The following is a 10,885-nucleotide window of genomic DNA, read 5'->3' on the forward strand; positions in this document are numbered from 1 at the left end:
ATAAATATTCTACCCAATTTTAAGCTTTTACAAATGTTATTAACAGAAGCAGCGTAAAAAAAAAGTTGCTGTGGTATGTATGAATGGTGTCAATTCCACACAAATGTGGTGTATATGTGAAAACTCCGAGATACACGGATGAATGTTGAGAGTTGGCTAAACATGAGTGTGAATATTTCCATATGTGTCCAGAGAGTAGAGAAGCATATATTTTTGGACATTTAGTTTTGGACATTTAGGTGAATAGCACTTATCTGTGGCTCTAGATATTTTGAATTAAGAGCCATTTAAAATCGCCAGTGTATTTTTGTAAAATTATAAGTATAACCTTTTGGTGAACTTCTTCCACATTAATAAACACTTCAAGCTACCATCGCAGGTATGCTTTATGATTCTGTTGTGAGATAGCAACTTCCAAGGCTCATAGTAGTCATATTAGTCATTCCGCAGTGTAACCAAGAAAGTATGAATGGGAGATATCACTTTCAGAATGTCTGTATATCAACCCAAACCAGTAAACAGAAAATCTGGTTAGCACTTCTGATTTTACTTGTATCATTTGGAAAACAAGGAGGAGGAGGTGAGTCACTTACACCAGTGTATCTCCACTGAACTCAATCCAGCAATGCTGGTGAAAGCTGCCCTTGAATGCCTCCCAGTGGAGCTGGCAGATCCTCTCTCCTTTTTGAAGTGTGACCTATCAAGCATCCCCTACAACCACAGTAATCATTAAATATATATCCAGTCCATTCTGAATTATATACTTTGTCTTCTGTTTAAAACAATATGGAACTGCTTTGTTTACCCAGCCTTGCAGAAAAATTAGCCGCAGTCAAATGGCAAGAAACAAAAGAAGCCCTTTTCCTCAGCCAGCTCCATCTACCAGGTGCCATTATTCATGACAGTAGGTAACCCCTTAAGTGCTACTGCTTGACAATAGGAAACAACTGATGAGAGAAAAAATGCAACTAAGTTGATAGACTGCTTTGAAAACATTCTGTTCCAACTTGTTGTGTTTCTTAGCAGATTGAAATAGATTTCTTCATCCAGAAGGAGCCTTCATAGTGAATTGTTAACTTGAAAATATTTGACAGCTGGATGAGAATTTTATGTAAATACAATAATTTTGGTGATAGAGTCAGCACGTAAGTGGTCTTTGAAGTAGCCCACCGATCTTTTAATTTTACTTCCATCCGTAAAAAGGTTACTCTGCTTTGAACATAACTTGTCGGTTTAATAGAGTTGTGCAAGCAAGCTACATAAGAATCCACTGGAAGACAAAGAGAGTTTCAACAACTATACTACATTACGGTGCTACTACTAATACTAATAGCAGTTGTGGAATTATACAGTTTAAATACTATATAAATCTAATTTCTGAGTTTTTGATTTTTTTAAACAAGTACAACAATGGTTATCGTTTTGTGTTGGAAGTATGTTGGTATGATTGCCATTGAAGGAAGAAGATAAGTAATGGAAACAGCCATCAACAAAGGACATAATGCGTTTACAGTATGTTTTCCTTTCAATTTTCTTTCAATGCAGAGTCAATATCATTCCGTCTCTTAGATTTCGTCCCTTTTCCCCTCCCTTCTCAAATTTCAAAATGGTCGCAGATTTTTTATTCACGAAAAGGTTAAAGGCGTTTCCCCATCGCAACAGGGATTATTTTACCAGAGGATTCTGGGACTGCAGATGTATACTGCGGCAAAATCCTAAATTCATCAGTTTAAAAAAAAAATTCATTTCTAGACCCCAGCTGCTAAAAATAATAGTATTATAGTGAATCATTGATAAGATTAAAACATAAAGCCATTTTACACTCCAAAGCGTCCTAAAACACTGGGCTTTTCTCTTATTTCATTTCTCAAACAATGCAAATTTTAAAGTAGCTTTTCTATCCCGAGCACGCAGCGCCATGAAATCGATAATTTTTGATCTTTTGGTTAGTAGGCAACATGGTGAGCTATTGCAGTGACTGCAGGCAGCAGACATGTTCTTGTCAGCTCAAAATTTTCATATTGTTTTTGACTCAATGGAGACTTGTCGATGGGATACAGAGCCAGTTATATCTTCCAGCTTCCTATGTTGCTGAAGGGATTTCTTCTAAAAAAAGACATGTTTTTACGTACACATACACAAATATTTTCCTTTTTTTAAAAAAAAGGCAACTTACTGGATTTTAAACAAAAAAAATATGTAGAAAGAATGGCTGGTGTGATTATAATCACATCATGCAAGGTCCACGGTTTCCATTTAGTGAAATTTCGCAGAGGGCAACTTCTTAAGAACATCCCTGCTGTGCAGAGTGAAAAGCATGAACAAACCAAAGACAGAATTCATCTGTGTTTATATTTTACAGACAATGAAAAACCTACTCTTTGTATCCCTTTTTTATCCACCTTATTATTTCATGAAAACTGCAGCATTTTCCCCACCCCCCACCCGAACACTCACCGCCCAGCACTGCAGTATTTGGTATTTCTTTCTCTCCCCAACCCCCCCCCCCCACCCTTCTTCTTCTTTTCTCTCACAAATTCTGCACGCGCCATCTTTGTCCATTGTTATCCTTTTCTGAACTCGAATGGCCAATTGCTTTCAATATAATTAATAAATAGAAGGTGAAATGGCCCCGAATCTGGTTTATATATGTTTTTATTTCTCAATTACGCATTTTCTCTTCTCCTCACCCCCACCCCCCCAATCCAAGAAGCCAGGCAGAGAAACCTCCCCAAGAATTTTCTGAGATTGCCATAACCTGTTGTATACCATGATGAGAATATTAACATAATAGCAACAGCTGCAGCCTAAATAGAACCTATGAGATAATTAATGTGCTACAACAAATTAATTTGCTGCAGGTGTATGAGATCTGAACTCCCTAACCCAAGCTATTTCCTGTCTGAATGCAATTAAGCCCCCACCTTCGCACCAAACAAAAATAAATGCAGATTTATATGTCCGGTTATTAATAACTCCACTGCCTATTGTCTGTCCATCCTAATGTTTTAATCATTAGACGAGGACAACAAATTAGAGGATTTTCAAGCATATTATAAATGTCTGGCCTTGAGAAAGTATTTAAAGCTCGAGACTCGATGATGCTTCCTGCCTTGAAAATAAAACACCTTTGCTCTGTTGTAGAAGCCTTATTGATAAAAGGAGGAGAGTTGATGTAGAAAGGAGGGCATTGCTAAGTGCCCATGAAGGTCTTCTGCCGATTCTCAGCAATAGCTAATACACATATACTGCCTTGCATCTTCTGCTGGAAGAAAGAGAAGAAAATAACATTGCCATCCAAAGCATACCGGTTGAGTACGGCTGTCCCACTGAACTCACATTCTGAACAAACCTGGTTAGAGTTGATCTGTAAATATTTGGGAAGTTCAGTTTATAAAATCAGTGGGTGAATCTGAATTAGAAATGGCCGTAGGAAATTAAGGCTCAGAGAATGGTAGTGTTTTGGCTCATGCTTTAAGTCGATGTTGGTTTTCAGATTTGCTGCTACAGCATAATATACTGGAGATAAATTGTCTAAAGCAGAGGTCCCCAACATGGTACCGACATTGGCAACGTTAAAACGAATGAGATTGTTACCTGAAATGTTAAGATCCTTCAAAATAAACAGGATGGTGAGGGATCCCATGCCTTCAGACATGGCCTTAACCCTGTCATATCTAAAACAAGCATGGGTCGAGGCTGTATAATCTTCTATCAAATCTAGCCCTACATCCTCAAATCCCCCCCCCCATCAGACTCTGATACTATAAAATAGCCCCAGAAGGAGAAAAATCACCTGCAGAGAGGAGGAGCTACAGAGGGAAAGCTTGCAAACCTCTTGGGTTGCTTTAAATGATACCTCCACTCACTTGAGATGGTATTGAATCAAGTCCATGATTGAAAACGGGGTTCTGCTGTTGTTGCTTATAGTTTAGGTCCAAGTAAGGAATTTTATGACTGGAATTTCTAATAGAAATACTGTCTTGATTGAAAGTGCAAAAGAACCCCTTGTTTTCCTTTACCTGTTGTTGCAATGCTTTCCTAAATTAAGACACTGGCGTTTTTTTTTCTTTTAATTAACCATAATGGTCTCATCCCAATTCCTTGTATTAATAGGAAGCATCATACTGATAGTTAGACAAAATCTATACAGTATACTATTTTAAACGTTTAATAAATCCTATTTATTAGACAGTGTTGTACCGGCTTGATTTCCTTTTTTCAAAAAAAATATCTTATTAAAAAAATTAAAAAGAATTTCACAGGTTCACATCCCTGCCTCAAATCCAGGCCCTCAATGTCAGTAAGCAAACAACCAAAAACGTGTTTAATATTTTTTGTAAAGCACACATTGTATGTGCAATGGCTAGAGCATCCCAAACACTTCATCCTAATGGAAAGCCTTTGTCTTGCCTTTTTGGGGCGCAAAATACATTTTGCAAATTTCCTGTTTTTTACAGGAAATTCCAAACCATTCTCACCTTTTCTCGCTGGTCACGGCAATGTCTCTTGCTTTGGGTGCCGACTTTCCTGCGGGATAGGAGTTCCATTTTCCAGTCAGCCATGGATTAATTCTTACATGTCATTGCCTTTTTTGTATTTCTTCTGCTCCTTCACACCATTCTGCTGGTCTAATCCTTAAGCCCTTAATCAAACCAAACTTTCATTGATGTCAGCGACTCTTTTGTCTGGATAACAACTGCCAAACCACTCCCTATAGCTGCATCACTCTGGTTATATTCGTACAACTCTGCTATAATGGAGGCTTGAATAAAAAGTCTCCTGTTTACCGCATGGAAACAAATCCACCCCGTTTTTTCTTTCATGCATCTGTATGAAATGCACATTTTGAAGATTTCGGAATGAATCCCTCCTGCCGTAAACAGGCCACTATCAATTAAGACCCCTGTCATCTTACTCTTCAGAGTAGAGTAACTGGTTAGCTAGAAAAATAAGTGTGATTATTTTTCATGATTTTCGTACAGAATTCTTCAGACTTTTATATGAACGATTTAAAAAGATATATCACTTATGAATTAAAAATAGTTCATGACATTTATATTCTGCTTTATTGTAGAGGTATTCGAGCAGGACAATGTCTCAATGTATCCCTTTGCTGCCAGTAGTGCAGACCATTAGCTCAGTTGACAGTGTCAGGAGGCCAAAGTTTGTTTGCAGAGTCATGTAAACAATATGATAGCACCTCTATCTCAGTGTGATGCTGGACTTCAGTGCACTTCACACTGAAGCTAGGAAAACCGTGCTGTCCAAAGTTAAGTTCAGGCTGCAATGTTATGCCTGTATATTTAGAAGCAAGACCTATTGAATAAGAGGGATTACTTTCAACACAGATGGGTTGCAGACATTTGCAGACAGGTTCCTATAATCTAGTGTCAGTGACATCTCTGCAACCAAATAACACACTTTTTTCTGTTCCTCTCAACTCATATAAATTTTTTAAAAAGTTTTTTAAAAATAAGGTGAATAATGGACACTTGTATTCTTGAATGCATATTTGGCTCTTTCTAAAGCACTTTAATAATACCTGCTTTCCCCCTTACCCTCTTCAGAGTACACGGCCATTTCAGCATAATTTTTTTAGTTACTAGTGTTTGGGGTTAGGGGAAGCATTTTAAAATATAATTTTAATTTTTTTTCCTGAGCTAAGATGGTGCGACATAATTTCTTTTCTCTTTCCATTCCTGTGACTGAAGAAGACCAAACGTGTTGGTAAAAATGTATTATACCTGCAGCATTTATATAGGGGTTACAATAAGCCTGTATTCATCCTTTAGTAGGAAGACCAATATTATTATCCCCATTTTGCAGATGGGGGTATAGTGGGTGGGGGGGGGAGGGCTGAGGTCAGAAAAGAACAGGATGGTCAAGATTTGCATGGCTGACACTTTCATGGTGCCATCCTGATCAGAATTACACCGTTCTAAGCCCACTGACTTAATTTGTATTCCACCTTTCTAACCAATTAGAACCTCTAAAGCAAATGATCACAACAATGAAACAGCATTTAAAATACAGATAAATATATTTAAAATATTTCAAACAATTACATTAAACATGTAAACACAGAAACATAAACAGAGGAAGGTCAGTGAGTTAGGGAATGCCTAATAAGGCAAGTCTTCATCCATTGGTGGAAGACAGTGATAGAGAGAGACAGATGTGAGGGCAATCTGGTTGTGACATTTGTCACCCCATTGATTGCCAGGGTTGATTCGACTGATCTGGCTGGCTAAGTGGGTGTCCCCTACCTCCCTCACTGCTCTATGTCTGTCCCTCCCAAAGCTGCATTCTCGGTGGAAGAGGACAACCATCCCAGAGTTAAAAAGTGAACCGTTCTTCAGTCAAGGGTATAGAGAGAGACAGATGAATCTCCTTGGAAAGAGAATACCAGACTTTGGGCACCAGGACTGAGAATGGTGTTTCTGAGGTTGCCCCATGTCTAGCCTCAGATGGGTGGAGACACTGGAAGTAAGGCCTCTAAAGGTGACTAGAGAGATCAGATAAGTTCAAATGGAAGTAGACATATCTAAGATCCTTTACATATCTAAGGTCCTTTATACCCGACTTTTCTCCCAGATGGAGACCTGAAGTGACTTACATTGTTCTCCTCTCCTACATTTTATCCTCACAACACTATTAAGAGGTAGGTTAGGCTAAACCTTACTGGTGCAAGCAAGCTTCTATGGCAGGGTGGTGATTTGAGCCTAGGTCTCCCAGATTCTAGGCCAGCACTAACAACTGCACCACACATTCACATCCTACAACAAGCCTGTGGGTTACATAGAAAGATGTGCAGGCTGTTACCTCAGCAATGGTAGGACAGGAATATTTCTGGTACTACTAGGTAAGGATCTTTGGATACCCTGGTATTGCTAGCCAAAGATCCAACAGCATTCATGAGAGTGTTTGTTTTGTCTCTAGGGATTATAATATAAAAACACTATATTAAAATATAGTGCAAATGCAAGCAAAAAATGTCAGGAATCTGTCCCCCTGCCCCCAAAGAAAAGAGTAACGTGGTTTAAAAACCCAGATTTATTAGATCATAAACTTTCATGGGTTAGATCTCATCTGCTGATGCTTGCGACCTTGTCACAATTGACTTTTCACTGTATAATACCAATAACATACAGGGAGATTTATATAGAACAAATATGTCCCTTTCTTATTCTGTCCTATTTTAGGGGCTGATTCTTTTAACATTGACGCACTCAGACACACCTTTAACTGGCAAGAAGACAGGATACCATCAGGTAAACTTGTAAAAAACTAGAAAAGAGCCTCCAATCCCCAAATTGAAGACGTTTTTAGCTTCTTTAAGAATAAATTTCTAATCAGGAAATCTGGGAGGGAACATATTATATAATATCAATTTTACAGAGTGTATCAGTTTTAGTCACTCCAACTGACTATTTTAGCCGTGCTTTCATGAGCAGACATGAAATGTTTCTCCCTACTGTGAGATGTTTTACATTCTAATGTTTGCAAACCAAACATGTTTGAAAAGTACCAATAGGACAGGCTTTTTTGATATGTCTAAAAAGGGCAATTTAGCATCCCTGCTTGTCACCTCCCAACACAGACTTATCAGCAACATCATCTTTACACAGAGTTCTTTAGAAGTGGCTAGAAATTTTCTATGGAAACTGTATTTCTAAATGTTTCCTACACTTTTGGTGATGAGTTCTCTTCTCTTCTCACCCCACCCCCAACCCCCGTTTTAGTCCTTTTTTCCTATATGTTTTGTGCACAATGCAGAAATGTATACACATTCGACTAACATCCCAGCATAGAGATGCAAAATATAGTTCAGGGCTGCCAGATAAATTATGCAGCGAGACCTCCCAATTTAAGCCTGATGTGGCATACAGGACAAGAGGCCATGAATAAGGCGGGAAGAATAGGGGAGCCAATTAAGAGTTCTGTCAAGAGGATGGGCTGTCTTTGTAAACAGGAGACATCCTAATAGCACCATGCCAGTCAAGCTTCCTTTTAAGATTTTTGCAGCTTGCAGTGGGATATCAGATTGTTAGATGCTTAAAAAAAGAAGACGACAGAATGAAGACTGGCCAGCAAAAAGTTGGTAGTTCCTTTTCTCTGTTCAGTTGCTGAAATGGGGAAGTTCACAGCTGATTCACAGGTCATTTTTTGCTCCACTGTCCCTGCTCTTTGGGGTGTTCAGATTGCTATTTTATTTGTTGTTAGCTTAGCTATTACTTGTTTTTAATTGTTGTTAGATGCCATCAGTTCTTGTTGAGGCAAGTGTGAGTTAAAATGCTTAAATAAGTTAAGTACTTTGTATTGTGTGAATGGACATTACAAGAATATTTTCCTTCTTGGGAATTAGCAGTGTAAATGGAATGCATCTGAAGGGGGTGGGTGAATAGGCCATAGTTTCAGTTGTTATGAAATTTTTGAAACAGAATATTTAGCAACAGTAAGCATAAACGAATTTAAATGCTAGCATTTAAACTCAACTAGAATGTAGGTTGGTTTCTAAAGCTTGTTTTCTTGTAACTTCCTATGGAACATTTGAGAAACCAACAGACCTAAGTCTATAATCCTAAATATAGTTTCTTGGAAATAAATTCCATTGAAGACCATGGAACTTTCTTCCAAGTCAGTGTGGTTAGGATTAGGCTGTAAATTGCTTAAACCCAAGTCAACTGACAAAACCAAATTGTGGATTATAGCTATTATTAAAATTATACAATTACCTCATCACTTCTGAAATTATTATGTTCCCGTATATGGAGGCTCTCTCTTTAACTCCTAACAGACTATCCATATTTAGGATTTCACAAAGATGTTACTTAAAGAGTGGGTGATAATATTATAAAAATATTATTATTGATAGTTATCAAATCTGAGATCCAAAGAAGGTAGCCTCAAATCACAGGGGGAAAAATCAAAGCCAGCCTTCTGATAATGACTATGGTGAGTATTTGTGGTCACCTTATGGGTGAAGAAGTCCAGCCTGACTGAAGGAAAAACATACCATAATGTGGCCATAAATATCTCTTAATGCACAGGAAACTCATTCCTCTTACTGTGTTCTAACTGTCCTAACATTCTTTTTGAAGTGGATTTTCAAGCTCTGATGGAGCTGGAACTCGAATATTATCAACCACAGTCAGCTTCAATATAATGGTAAAGCCTAAGTTTAAACTGACAAGTACAGAGAAGATGCATGTGGAATAAGGCAGGAAATATTTTGTGGAATAAGGCAGGAAATAAGGCAGGAAATAAACAGCAGAATTCTGCATCAAGATTATGCCAAAAAAGCTAAATTTTGCGCTGCTATAATGTAATGCAAATGGATATATTTCGGTGCTTTATTTTGCCTGTGTCGTACGGGAATGTGATACAAAGAACTCTTCCAGATCACTCACACTCTTCTTTGATCACTGGAAATCCTGTTCAGCTTCTCTTCCCACTTTCATCTCCATTCCTAAGATTTCATTGGGAAAGGCCTGTAACTCAGTGATCCAGTACCTGTCTTGTATGCATGTGGTCTCAGGTTCAATATTTAATATCTCCAGTTGAAGCAACTTAAGTAGCAAGACTTGGGAAATGCCCCTGCCTGAAACCCAGAAGAGCCTTTGTCAACCAGAAAAGACAATACTGGACTCCACAGACTAATGTTCTGATTCATTGTAAGGTATTGGGCATTTCAACACAAGTAATTGAAAAGTTCGCAAAACATTTTCAACCCCCCCCCCCCCCCCCACCTTTGTTTGCATTCACCTCCTCAAAACCATTCCTGGCCGCCATTTTGTGATTTCCCCCATTTTATTTTATCTTCTCCATGGAGTCGATGCTTCAGTTGTTTGCACTGTAATTCATCACAACATGTATAATCAAACCTGCAAAGAAAGAACCCGCCAATGTTTTAAAAAACCAAAACTCATGAAATAAATAGGGTGAGACAGTCAGCACAAGTTCTGAGAAGAAAATCCAGGGACTGCGGAGAAAATGTTAAAGAATATGCACAGCAAGTGAAAATGCTGTGAAAACATTTCCACAAAAGAATCCCTAAAGGATGCAAATAAAATGTTTTAGGCTGAAAAATAAAACATTTTGGGGAAAACCCATGCGGAACCATGGAGGAAGCGTTTTATTTCCTGCCTCAAAACGTTTTATTTTGGTCTTGCAGAAAGGGCTATTGTCATACATTCACTTTTCAAGTTTCCTTTGCAGCCTTAAGGACTAGAAGAATTTTTGAAAAGTTAAATTGGGAGGTAGGCAATCTAGTGGGTTTTTTCCAGCCATTAAATTCTCTATATTATCTATATAGTCATAGAATGTATCTCAGCTTTGCTTATGACCATTGTGTCATGCTTGAGCTAGTGCAAAGTGTCAGGTGAGTTCTTCTGTAGCTGTTAATTGTCCAAGAGAGATTTGGGAATCTCATATACAGAGGGATACATCAGCCTCAAAGTGTCCCAAAATACAAGCTGTCTAGAAAACAATTCCTATCAAAATCCCTTTGGTATCTGAAGGCACCACTGTGTTACATTAGGAGAAAAGATTTACACATATTGAGTTCAGTGTTATTGCTTTGACAAATAAGATAATCCCTCGGAGCTCGTTCCTGCATAATCATTTTAGTATGTTTCCCCTCACCTTAGAAATAGAATCAGAGATGAGAGCACTTGGGTAGATGGAAGACTGCTTCCTTAGGCTTTCCATTGCCTCTGGGCTGATAGCTTCTGGAAATATTATAGAAAGGGGTTTAGAGATCTGGGCATTAAGGAGACCCCAAGCAAAACATCAAAACAAATGAATTGTGCCAGCTACATTTGCAGTACGTGGTTTCATTTGTTCAGCTTTCCTAACAAAATTTTGAAAGGGTGGTGGGTGG

This window comes from Sphaerodactylus townsendi, linkage group LG11 (genome assembly GCF_021028975.2).
Source record: "Sphaerodactylus townsendi isolate TG3544 linkage group LG11, MPM_Stown_v2.3, whole genome shotgun sequence".
Lineage (NCBI taxonomy): Eukaryota > Metazoa > Chordata > Lepidosauria > Squamata > Sphaerodactylidae > Sphaerodactylus > Sphaerodactylus townsendi.